Here is a 13988-nt window from a genome sequence, read left to right as displayed (position 1 = left end):
CAAAGAGCTAATGTATTCGAAGTGACCGGCCCTAGAGCACAGCTGTTAACACTGCAACAGTGAGTAATGTTGTGATTCAGCTATGTCCTACTGGGAGCGAAATGGAATAACACTGGAAGCGCAGTTGGTTTGGGCATTAAGCATTGCACAAGCAGGTCTGCTCCTTCCCGAGAGCACAACTGGTGCCTGCCCTGTACATGGTTTCTTGCAAGGACGGTATGTGGAGTTGCTTGCCTCCTCTCCATCACCAAAGAGGAAAAATCTGGTTCTTGGCCTGATCTTTTGGCCAGCTCCTCTGCAAGCCCTCAGTTGTTATTCCCAATGTGTGCGTGTATGTATACAGGGGAAACCTGGACCCAAATCAAGACCAAAGCTGAAACAAACCATTCTGTTATTCTTTCCACTGTAATACCCATAAGGCTTTCCAAACTGAAGCATAACTACATGTACATTTTCTGCAGCATTTGAGACAACTTTATCTCAAAGCCATTTCTGCTTCTTTCTGTACTGGCAGTACAAAGTTCAAAGATTCTTTCCCATTGGAAGTGATCTGAAGAGAGAATGCACTTCTTGACGTGAATTCCACTGGCAGATGATGCGATCAGGCTGCTGTCCGCTCAATAATTCATGCAACAGTTCTCCAAGAGAGAAAGTCGGACAGTGCCCATAATAGCCACGGTAAATTCTCACGCAACAAACTGGGTATGTATGGTGAGGGTCCGCCGCAGTGAAGGAGGCACCAGAGATAGTGCCCACAACAGTGCACACGGAGATCATAAATTATGGCAGGTAACGTGGTCCTGGGAGAGCTTACGGTTTCACTGGAAGGAAGGAAAAACAACAGAAGTTATTGCAGCCTCCTGAGGGACAAGGCTCAGATTATCCCGCTCATTTCTTTGGAAAGCTACTGATGGGAGAACATGAATTTCTGGTAGGTAAGCAAATCAAACTGGGAAAGATGGGCAGTCAGGTGCCTAGAAATTTAATAGATTAACAGGAAATTCTCTGTACCTTTCTCCTACATTAATTCACACGTCTGGAGCAGGTATTACCAATAGGTAATGGTAATTACCTAAAAATACCTACCATTAGGTAACGCACCTTTCCACCTTCCCGGCCTTTTCCCATGAGATCCTGGAGTACGTTTGGATCACACCCAAGGGACCTTGTCACTGACACCACCAGGGGCCACTGTGGACTCCTTTTAATTGAAAAAAACGCTTTTAAGTCCTTTTAAATGAAAAAAGAAGAAATATATGAAAAGTTTTGATAGGAGGGAAAGCATTCATAAACGTCTGTATTCCCTCCATCCCTGGCTAGGCAGGAATCTGTAAACTTGTCTGACTCATTCCTGCTTTGCATAGCTGCACCTGGTTATGCTTGTTTTTAGGTAAGTTTTGTACGACATACCAGCTGAAAAGAAAGTGGGAAGCTGTCGGTGTAACGAGTAATTGAAGTGTGTGCTTAACTTAATGAGCACAAATACACATTGCTTTTGGCTTTGCATGAATCAAAGAGCAAACAGCCCCGATTTACAACATGGTCATACCATCTCTGTCATTGAAATTAATTGTAGGGAATAAATAATCTATTCAGGACACTTCTTTCAAGTGTTCTGAGATTTTGTTATGTGGTGTGTAACAACAGAGAACTTGAAAAGGTATTTTGTTTATCAACACCTACATTCCTTTGTCCTCTAATACTGGTGCTACAAAGCAAATGATGAAACCTTGAGTATACTCGTTACCTCATGAAGATAAACAGCTAGCATAGTCAGCCTCCTATGAATAAGGTCAAGCAACAAGAAGTTGTTTTGTTTTGCTTAAATGTTTGTCCAGATTTTTCTCTATTAAAAAAAAAAAACACAACAACAAAAAACAGTAGCGGGATAGGACCTCCCTGTATCCAACTGAAGAATACTTCCAGAAGCTCCTTAAGAATGCCCTTGACTTCTCAGAGGCCAGATTTATGCTAAGGGAAAACAGACTTTAAGGACATTGTTTCCACCTCCCATAGTCCCTTCCTGCCCTTGGCTCCCTGTCACACACAGCCAAACCAAGAACGCCAGAGCTCCATGAGTGACAACACTAGCAAAGCTGAGTCAACATCAGTAACATAAGAGGTTGATTCAAGTAGCTAGTCAAAATGTAATCCCGTGTAGGTATTAATTCAATTAAATTATTTCAATCTGGAAGAGAAGCATTGAGATATCTTTGGTAGGATCCACTCACTTGTAAGAAAATACAAAGTCTTACCTTGTCCTCAGGAGGAAATAAGCAATAGGAAATTGTTTTATTATTTCACAGTTCCCTGACCAGAGAGTCCTCTTCATCTAAGAGCTATATATTGAAAAGAGGCTTATTCTTCCTAGCTCAGTCATCTGCTGCTGCCTTATGGATAAAGCTACCAGATTGCTTGTGGTGAGGCAGAAACAGAGAGAGGAGAATAGGACAGGGTAAGGGGAAAAGGAAAGCAAAGCTACACCAGCTGAGGTGTTATGTTCTAGACTGATCAAGCCAAAGGGAGCAAATTCAGAAGGCCAGCTGGCAAGAAAATGCACTCCACTGAGACAGACAAGCACCTTCACATCCCTCCTTCTGTACTCTCACTGTTTTCCACTTTCTATCAGTAAGGCAAAAATCCAGTGTAGTGACTCACGCAATTAAACCTCAAATCATAGGAAAAAGCCCCAGCCTTCCTTCATACCTCGTTCTCTTCCTTCCTAAGCAACACAACACTTTGGATTGGACTAGAGAAGTTACTTAAAAAAAGTTTTCCCTCGTCTTCCATCTTCAACGTCAAAAGTAATTAAAAACAAAACATTTTATCAGCATTGGGCAGCTCCTCAAGTTATGCCAGAGGAGGTCCAGGTTGGATATTAGGAACAATTTATTCTCAGAAAGAGTGGTGAGGCAGTGGAATAGGCTGCCTAGGAAAGAGGTGGAGTCACCATCCCTGGAGGTGTTCAGGAAACGTGTGGATGTGGCACTGAGGGACGTGCTTAGTGAGCATGGCAGGGATGGGCTGATGGTTGGACTTGATGACCTTGGAGGTCTTTTCCAACCCTAATGATTCTATGATTCTGCTTAAACAAAAATAACCTTTAATTTAGCGTAAAGGGATGCAGATAATTCAGAAAGTAGAAAGTGGCCCTGTGGAAACTGGTCAGGGTTAACTACGGACTGCCATGAGACACAGTGGACAGAATGCAGTGGCTTCCCCACATCGCTTTGAATACAGCAATGCTCAGTGCTGGAGTGTGTGCAATGCCTCAGAGCCACATGTGCCCAAAGAAGTCAGGGATAACCAGAGGTGGGGATAACCCTCACACTTTGCAGGGAGCTCTGATTTTGTCTGTTACTGCACTTAGTTCCAATGGAAATTTTATCATGCTTAATGCTTGTCAAAAATGCTGGCATTCATACTGTGTTATGTGTGGGGCAGCTTCAGTTGGTCAGTGACTTTATTGCTAGGATATTCAAGGGCTCTGAACACACTGTACAAATATACAGGAAGATACACTGCTTTTCCAAAAGAATGTCTGACAATATTCATATACGATATCTCATAATCTTTCAATATTGCTTGCAAATTCCATTCTGTATCCTTGATGTGCTGTGAAAACAACTGTTTCATCTTGTGCTTAGGCAAGATGTGAAGCAGGTATCTGTTTTGTATTTTTTTTTTATATAAGATAGAAATGTCGAGATCAGTACAAATGAGATTTGTGCAGCTGGATGAGACAGCCATCAAAATGTATCCCAGTGGCTCAGAGGAGGGCACAGGAAACTTCAGGCTGGAGCGTGGTTATCTCCCTCAGCCTCTTACTGAGAGAAAGGCCAGCTCTGAGATCAGATCAGGCTGCTCAGGGCACTGTCCAGGTGAGTCCCAAATATCTCAGGAGGTGGACATCCCACCACACGTCTGGGTCTGTGTATGGCAGTGCCTGCAGCTCACTATAAATACAGCATCATCCATTTAAAATTCTGAAGCGCTTAAAAAGTTTGCTGTTTTCCCCCCAGCACTCCTTCCTTTGCAATGAATATGGAGGGCCATTCCATACAACATCATCATTTATTCGCTCTTCTTCATTAGACTGCCTTGTAATATCCTCAGATTTAAACTCAAACAAATGCCTCTGTAGCCTCAGCATATTCTGCATATCCACTATTCCCAACCTCTTCCAATTTTCAAGTATTTAATACAGATCAACTGTTAAGGTTACAGCTTTTAAACACTTGACATTTCTAATCTTTTATCCTCCTGAGAATTGATTTCTCAGTCCTAGTCTGCTTTCTGTTTCACGGAGAGATTTTTAGCCATAAAAAGATTCTGTGGTTTTTACCACTGCTAGGAAAGAATTTCCTTAAAGGTTTTTAAGTGATTAGTTATATTAAGTTCTCCTTTATCTGTCTGGGTCGTTCTGTTTTGATTTAATTTCAAATGATCAGTTAAAAGTCTCTGTCAGCCAGAGGCACAGGTCTTACTGGCTTTTCAGTATCTCGATCACTCAGAACATTGCTTTTTGGTTTGTTTTCTTTCACTCAGAGGGCAGTGAGGCCCTGGCACAGCTGCCCACAGAAGCTGTGGTGCCCCATCCCTGGAGGCGCTCAAAGCCAGGTTGGATGGGGCCCTGGGCAGCTGAGCTGCTGGGTGGCAGCCCTGCCCACAGCACGGGGTTGGGGCTGGGTGGGCTTTGAGGTCTCTTCCAACTTGAGCCATTCTATGATATATAATGTACATTGCATATAGAGCATGCATTAATATTATATCTGTATATAGTTATGACACGTATCATAGCTTCATTTGCAGTTCTTGAACATCAGCTTTATGTCCTTTACAAGCTTGTGCACGCACATCAACTGGGCCTTTTTGGAACAGATTACTCTTTTCTGTTCGGCTTTGTACCTGCCTTTTTGCTCATCACATTGCTCTGGTGCTTCCTGTCCTCTTAAGACTTCATCATTACTCACAAGCCCAGAACTAGCACGCCTTCAACGCTGTCTGCAGAGAAAGTTGCCATTTGGAAATCACATAGCTTGCTAGCGATGTCCTTAATTGCTCCTTTAAGCACTCAAGGGATCAGCTCTCCTGTGGATATGTTTCCCTCAGGAGCTGGAATACAACCGGTAAGCGCATCAGTGACTAAATGTACGCTCCCGAAAAGCCATTGGTTTAGCATTATGCATACAGAGGATGCCTCAGTTACATCTTTTCCTTTTAACATAGGATATTGGAACTTCAAAATCCCTCTAATATATCTCTCATCTGGAGCCATCTGCAATGTCTGCAGTTGCTTATCATTCCAACAGGTTACAGTATTTCTGTTTCCATCAGAAAGCTTCTCCAGCTTTCCAGCATCCCCTTTGCCCTCCCATTCACTCAAAACCAGTTTCACGTTCTTACTTGGAAGCACCAAGCAGTCTTTGAATGGAGACATCCACATAAGAATGAGCAGATGCTTTTTAAGAGGATGTTGATAGTCAGACCAGACAAGCTCTTCTCCTAAGCCAGGAAGGAATTGGTTTCCATTTGGTGCATGCAGTGTTCTCTTGGACACACTTCTCCCATCAGTCCCACACTACCCTGCTTCTACAACGCTGTGGGCTCATGAAGTCCCAACCTACATCCTGAAGTGGTGCTAGGAGGCAGCGTTTCCAAACAGCTTGTGGAACAAGGTCACCCCCCTTGGAAGAACATTTTATGTAATGAGAACTTGTGGAGCTGTCATCACAGGCTGCCAACTGCAGCCTGGTTTCTTCTCACAGGTCATTTCTGGGCCATCTCTTGCATGGTAAGGGCAATTTATCGCTGCTGGGAAGTGAGCAGCTCTAAAGCTAGAGTCAATCTTTCTATCTTTGACTTTCAAGCTCTGGAGGCAAACATAGTGGGTTTCCAGTAATCATGATGCATTTGTTAAAATCCTGTCCCCAACCCTTACACAGAAACAACAGTCGACGGCTTTGCTTGGTGCTACCAGTCATAAATGCAAGTGTTGTTCTCACTGGCTCTTTGAGACCTTTTACTTCTTTTTATGATCAGCATCTGCTGTTCAATTTTGCTCAGTAAGGCCCTGCCAGTGGCAATTTTTGCAATTGGCCTAACAAAAAGGTATCGTTCACAGAAGTCTCTGTACGTTCTCCCTGTAAATCAATGGTAATTTGTTGGCAATCGCTCACTTCCTACTGAGATCTCTCTGTTCTCCCATGTATTGGTTGTTTTTTCTTTATGGTTTTCATCAAGCGCAGTGCTTTTGAAAATGCAGCACTTCAGTACAGCTCTGTAAATGGCCAGCTGATTCTACTTCACTAGATTTTGCTGAACGTTTCCCTGCAGGAGTGGGCAAGCACTGGCACAGCTGCCCCCAGAGATGGTGGACATCTCCAAGACCCAGCTGGGCCTTTAGCACTCTGCTTGAGCCTTGAGACCGGCCCTTCTTGGTGCAGGGGCTGCACTGTGTCATCTCCATACCCCCCTTCCACTTGAGCTTGCTTTATTATTTCCATGCTTCTGTTTAGCAGACAGATTTGAAACATAGTTCAGTTTAACTCAGATTATAGCCTGGACATTAATCTAGAGGGACAGAAACTTATTTCAGCTCTTTGTAGATGTTTGGCAAAGAATATTGGAAAACACCCTGATTCATGTTGTTTACCTTTTCAGACTGCATCTGGCTTTCAGCACTGTTTTGTGACCTTCAGGAAAGGATTATGCTTTCTGCTCTCCTTTCAATAACGTTCACAGAGGTCAGTACAGTTATTCTGGTGTCGCCACGCTGCACCAAGACAGACAGAAAAGCCCCCCCGAATTATTTTATACTATTAATATTACATTACTCCTAGTATTTCTACTCAGTGACTCCAGAATATTTAACCCTGCAAAGCTTTTATATGGCATCAGTTCTCAATAAGGCATGTCACTTCCATGACCTGTTAATAAAGCATGTCACTTCCATGACCTGTTACAATTTGTCACAGGAAGCGTTAGAGAGTGGGTGATTATCTGAGGGCTTTGAGTCAGTTATTTTGTGAGCTGTCCTGAACATTCACTGTGGATTCAAATCCTAATTGGATGTGAAAAGCACAACAACTAGATTTTCCATAGGGAACAGATATATTGTTCGTCTGTCGTGATGACAGCTTTTGCTATTTGACACACTTCTCTTGGTTTTTCTTTTGCTCACCTTTTTCCAGTGCACAGCATAGCACTGCTGCTTGAAAAGGTTTTGTTAATAAAAAAAATAACCAGAAAAATACACTCCTTCCCAGCATTTTAAGAAAGAATACCAATACCTAGATTAACTAAACTGCTTCTGGTATTATCCACCTGCTGAAGTCCCCCCCAAAGGGAAGTAAAATTCAGTTGCTGTAGCATCATCTGTAAGACATTCTATTCCAGAGCATCAGCAGTGTCTCCAGAGGGCTGGCTGACATCACACGCAGGCCCTACGGGAGACTCAATAGCACACATTACTTTTCTCCACAATTTGTTTTTGAGATGGTCTCATGGGTCACCCAGAAGAACCCAAAGCATGCTTTCTTTCACCACCTCCCACCAGTTTTCCTTTCCAGAGAGGAAAGGATTAGTGCCCTATGGCCTATCATTCCTTCTGTGCTCAGACTTCTTTACCAAAATGAGATAGCTGAGAAACTGCAGTCCTTGTGCACTCCGACTTGATCACGTGACATTCATTCAATGTCCAAAATCCCCTCTGGTCAAAGCTCAGGCCCAGGCCTAGCACTGCCGTGGTGCACGTTGGAGTTGATGACCACATCTTTGCCAAAACCAAAGGGAGTACGGGCTTTCCTGTACTCTCTAGTAACCAGGTAATCCTGCCCTGATTTCAGCCTTTATTTATTTATAGGAAATAAGAGTCCTAACACTGCTCAGATGCACCCTATCTGGACTCGTAGTCATTACGTACAGTCCATACTCTGCCTCTAGAGACAACATAACATTCACAGCTGAGCATATGACTTAATAACAGCAGGAACGATTCAGATCTGTGGATATCTCACAATGTTCATGTACTGCAGTCTCTTTGGGTAAGAAGGCAGCATTCTGAAGCATGGAACACGGCTCATGCCAGCCTCACACCTTCTATGGTGCTATTGTAATAACAGTGTGGCGTGGCAATATGGATCCAGGGTGGAGGTTCATTTCTACTAACCCAATCTAACATTAATGATGTAATCTACAGTTTCAACTCAGTCATATTTTAGTACCCTGATACATGAAATAAATCCTTCTGTGTTCCTTCTGTATCTTGGCACGTTCCACTGAATTAAATTAAATGACAGTAAATGAAAAGGACCAGCAATATTCAACTACTGTACAGCCAGTCAAGGAATCAGTGACTGTGCTGTTAAATCACTGCCTTCAGGATTGCCACAAGTTCATGTTTCCCTAATCATGAACTGCAGTATTTATATATCCAAATTGCCAGAGGGTGTCTGAACATAGTGCTGAGCAGAAGAGATTGACATGTCTGTAATTGTACATTACTAAAGGCATCCACCCAGGGAGCAATCATAGAACCAGGAAAAGATTAAGGCTGGAATCACCTTTTGCAGGTCAGTTGCTGCAAACCTCTGCTCAGAGTAGGGGTGGCCTCCAGGCTAGAGCAGCTTGCTCAGGACCTCACCCGGTTAAGGTCTGAGCATCTCCGAGGATTCCAAGGATGAACATCCACCAGCTCCCCGCCCAACCTTCACCAGTGCTTCAACTCCTCTGCCAAGAAAGAATTATTTTCTTTCAGTCCAGTTAGAGTTTCTCTTGCTGTATCACATTTTCTTTGTTGCGAGTTTCATCACTTCTCACTGAGAAATGGCTTTATCGTTTCTGTAACCATTATTTACTGGAATCATATAATTGTTTGAGTTGGAAGTGACCTTAAAGGTTATCTAGTCCAACTTCCCTGTAATGAACAGAGACACCTACAGCTAGATCAGGGTGCTCAGAGTCCTGTACAGCCTGACCTTGAATGTCCCCTGGGGCAGGGCTTCCACCACCTCTGAGAAGCCTGTTCCAGTGCCTCATCATCCTTATTGTAAAAAACTTTTTCCCTATATCTAGTCTAAATGTCCCCTCTTTTAGTTCAAACCCTTTTCCCCTTGTCGTACCACAACAGGCCCTGCTAAAGCAACTTGCCCCCTCTTTCTTATAACCCCACCCCTTTGGATACTGAAAGGCCACTATCAGGTCACCCTGTAGCCTTCTCTTCTCCGGGCTGAACAGCCCCAGCCCTCTCAGCCTGTCCTTGTAGGAGAGATGTTCCATCCCTTGGATCATTTTTGTGGCTTTCCTCTGGACACGCTCCAACAGGTCTGTGTCACTCCTGTGCTGAGGACTCCACATCTGGATGCAGTATTCCAAGCGAGGTCCCACCAGTGCAAAGTAAAGGGCAGGATCACCTCCCTTGCCCTGCTGCCCATGCTTCTTTTGATGCAGCCCAGAATATAGTTTGCTTTTTGGGCTGCAAGGGCACATTGCTGGCTCATATCCAGCTTGCCATCCACCAGAACTCCCAGATCCTTTTCAACAGAGCTGTACTCAATCCTTTCATGCCTGATCTTGTCTTCCAATCCAATCCAAGTCAATACATCAATTAAATCATACCTGAACAGACCCATTTCTCCCAGCCCCTCCTCACAGAGTGCAGGCTTCATACTCCTAACCGTGTAGTAGTGCTTCACCGGTGCATTTATAAGCAGAAAAAGGAATCAAAGTGAGTGGAAACTTTCTGTTTACTAAAGTGAATGTAAAAGAATAGATGCAAAGAAATATGAGATTCAATTTAGCAAGAGAATTACAAAATAACAGGAAATTATTTTGCACACAGTTTGTTCTTATGCTACTGAATACCCAGAGAAAACACTGATAGATATATTCAAAGGAAAGGAATCGGCAGATGATTTCAAGCTGGACTGCCTATTACTTCTTTTGAATCTGTCTTCCCTAAAGAGTATTAGCAATTAATGTATCTAAAGAGATGAACTAACCCTGTAGAACGATAAGACCGCTCAAGCACATAATCTTAAATGAAAAAGTATCAGGGACCAGCGAGAGGATAGAAAAATAATGAAAGAATTTAGATCTAATGAAATAAATGAGACGCCTTCAGATGAGACAAACCTGGTAAGTATCATCTACAGATAGCCGGAGAAGCGGCTCCCAGTGCTTCAGAGCTCGCAGCAATCTGAGAAACCAAACTCATGGGAGATTAGAAAGGAGCAGAGGTTTTTGAGAGATTGAAAGAGAGGAGCCAGAAAATAATGGAACAGCCAGCTTAACTTCAAGGCTGTCAGTCTGGTACCTTCCACAGGCTCTGAGGTATTTTTACTTTATATTTGATTAAAATCCCACTCCCAAAGAAAATATTTACTAAGGTGTAAAAGAGAACACACTTCTAATGTGTAGACCAGTTCAACTCAGCTTAATGCACTTATCCTTCTACACTTACCCAACTCAGACTGAAAGCTAGGAAATGGTGGAATACAAAAATAGACTTCGGTGAGGTCCTTGCTGATGCAAATGACAGGTTTAAAACAAGAAATCAGCCAACAAACACTGCAAAGTGTGAGGTGGTGCTAAAATGTCTGCAGGAACAATTAATGTTGCACAAGAGAATAGCAATGATCAGCCCATTCCAAAGGTGGGAAGCTGCTTTCCGCTTCATCCTTGTAAATTGTCATCCAAGAAGGTGTCAGCTCAGTGTTTCTATGTGGTATTAACTGTGAATCCACAACCACTAGGAAATGACTTCAGAGAGATGAAGGGCAGAAGAAAGATACTTGATTATGGGCCTGCAACAATCAGGTCCACCTTTTACCCGTGAGAGAAGGTAAAAGCTCTAAGACCTCCCCTTCCTCCTCAGTTCAGGGAACTTTTCATCAACATGACAGGTAACCTGTTGCAAAGAGAGCTGATAGCATGGCCAGGGCCTTACACCAAACAGTGCACGTACCCTGACTGCCTAGAGGCCTCTTTGCAACAGACCAAGTGTAAGAAAACACACCATCTTCTATCCATCCCTCTATCTTGATTCCAGGAAGCTGAAGGAGTTGATTGTATTCCACCTTCCTGAAGGAACTCCATTATCTGAAACCCTAATCTTGCAGGTTGGGCTGCACACAACTTTGCATGCGTCAGTACAGGTGAGGGCTGACCTGCTGGAGAGAAGTTCTGCAGAGAAGGACGTAGGTATCTCAGTAGACTGCAGGTTGGCCATGAGCCAGCAGTATACCCTTATAGTAAAGAAGGCCAGTGGGATCCTGGGGTGAATTCAAAAGGGTGTGGACAGAAGGTCCAAAAGGTGACCTTCTCCCTCTCCTCTGCCCTGGTGAGGCTGTATCCGGATTACTGTGCCCCACTCTAGGCTCCTCAGCTCAAGAAAGACAGGGAACTTCTAAAGAGAGTACAGCAGAAGGCCACAGGGATGAGGAGGGGTGTAAGGTTAATAAGTATACAGATGTTATACAGTATACAGAGAAGTTTGGCTGGTAAGATTACTGCATTGGAAAAGATAATCAGATATAAACAAAAGGTGCTCACCGGTGTTGTAGGCTCACAAAAAGCCCATGAGGAGCAATCTCCAGGAAGAGATCCTTCCTCACTGGCAGTCAGCCCTAAAATGGGGTCTAGGAGAGGTGCAGCCTGGCTCCACCCCTTCTGGTCACACAGCTGAATTGCCTTCACCTGTGCTCCCAGGGCTGACTCAGTGCTTGCCTCAGGTGGTCAATCAGAGGTTCAGGCTGTGATTCAACATTTCCCATACAAGGGGCGTGGAGCATCTCCCTTGTGAGGAAAGCCTAAGAGGGCTGGGACTGTTCAGCCTGGAGAAGACTGAGAGGGGATCTCATAACCTGTGTGACCAACTGTATGGAACCTGCCTTAGCAGGATGTTGGCCTCAATGATCTCCAGAGATCCCTTCCAGCCCCTACAAGTCTGTGGTTATGTGATCTTCTGAAGAGGACTTCAAACTAAGGTGGAGAACCCATCATAAAACCAGGAAGGGCTTTAAACAAGGGGATGAGCTGCAGTTGGCATTGCTGTCTCATCAGTACTCTGAGATCCATCATATATCGACCCAGACACAAACTCCAAGGCATTCAAACACCCCTTTGCCTGTAAGACATCTGTCTAAGAAGTGGATGAAGCTGGAAGCTTCTGCTGTCCCCCCATCTTTATTTTTTTTAAATGATGCAGATGTAACCTTTGACTCCATGCTGCACTACAGACAGAGCTGAGAAACATGGCTTCTGCCTGCACAGCCTGTATGTCTTGAACATGTAACTGTTACACTGAAAGGAGATCACCAGACATTCCCACAGGTCCTTACCCCTTTCTGCATTAAGGCAGACATACTTTTGAGGAAAAAAAAAAAAAGACACATTAGTTTACATTAAAAAAAGACACACTACTGTGCCCACTGTAGGGTCCCATGAGAAATGTCAGCAAAGCAGAGATGCGCACTAGAGAAGATTCACCAAGAGAACATTGATGTTCAACTATGTTTAATGAGGAGATGGTGGCTGGGCTCACATAACCAAGAGAACACACTGTTACAGTCCACGCTATCTGAAATTGTGTATGCTCCTCACCACTGTCCTTCAGAGCTGCCAAATCAACTGTTATTGGGAAGTGAGGGTATTAACGTTATGGCCACTGCATCAATAGCAAGCTGAAGGTCAAGCAGGTGTGCTCACCAATGCAGGATGAGCAACTGAAGGCTCCTGAACTTACATAGTAAAAGCATCCTACATGGGCAAAACATAATCAAAATGCTCATGTGAGTTAATTTGTATTTTCCCAGGAAATGCCAGTGCCTCAAAGTGATACCCAAAGAACTGGACACGAGCAGTTAGCAACCCCACGCTGGAATTGTGATGACTGATTTCTCTGTTAAAAGAACAAAAAAGAACACTTGAAAGTCACAAGAAACGCTTACCTGCTTCTTCTCTCTGCTTGTTTCCGAGTGCCAGCTCCAGTATTCCGTAGGGTCTTCATCAGTTCCATCTGCTGACTTTTTATTTCAGCACTTTCTTGGAGGCAGAGGGGGTTGATTGGAAGGAACCTCTGGAGACCTCTGGCCCAACCCCGTGCGCATAATGGGACAGTAGCGAACACTCATCAACTGGCTTTGCCTGGCTGACTCTTGGTAACCTCCACGGATGGAGATCACATTTAAGTGACACTACATCAAGAAAATACACTATAGAGTTGTCTAAACTATTATTCTCTTCGCCAAACAAATTGACTTCTGTGCATTTACTGTAACGCTGGAAGACAAAAACCCTGATGCTTGAGTAATGACTGCAGATGAGGCATTAGGAATGCTAGCTACATACAGAGTCATGCTCTGCTGTTCTGTCTGGAAGGAAGCCAAACAGCAGATGATAGAATAAATATAAGTGAAAGCACATATTTTCCGATAACTGACATGGAATTGCTCTGGGTTACTCATTTAGTGAAAAAAAAAAAAGCATGGTTATAGACAAACATGTAGCCAACAGCATGCTCAAATGGAACTGAATAGAACTACCGAGTGCAGAAGTAAGAACTCAGTTTCATTCAAAACAAGTAGCTACACTGTGAGAAGCAGACAAGTCTGCAGTGAAGAAAAAAATCCTTAGGTTTCTTTGAGCTCAAGACATTAAATGATTAAATCTCATTAGGGCTTTGATCTGAGGCTCAGCAGCAGGCATAAGAAATGCACCTCAAGTTGCCGAGCCTCAGGTGCTGGTGCTGCTCGGTCTTGTCCAAGGTAGGCAGCACTCACCCAGCTCCGCTCCCCAGGCCCAGCACATAGCAGTGCAGTGCCTTCTGCCCACCTGCATGGCACCCATCAGCTGCCGGCTGCCGGGGGCTGCTGCTGTAGTCATCCTGCCCCATCTTCCATGCTGCCCACACTGCTCTGCTGGAGCTGGATTACACCTCATCCTGCAGACACCAGGGTATGGCCGCACGCTGACCTCCACTCAGTCAG

The sequence above is a fragment of the Gallus gallus genome, chromosome 2 (assembly GCF_016699485.2).
Source record: "Gallus gallus isolate bGalGal1 chromosome 2, bGalGal1.mat.broiler.GRCg7b, whole genome shotgun sequence".
Lineage (NCBI taxonomy): Eukaryota > Metazoa > Chordata > Aves > Galliformes > Phasianidae > Gallus > Gallus gallus.
Note: the sequence above shows the minus strand (reverse complement) of the source record.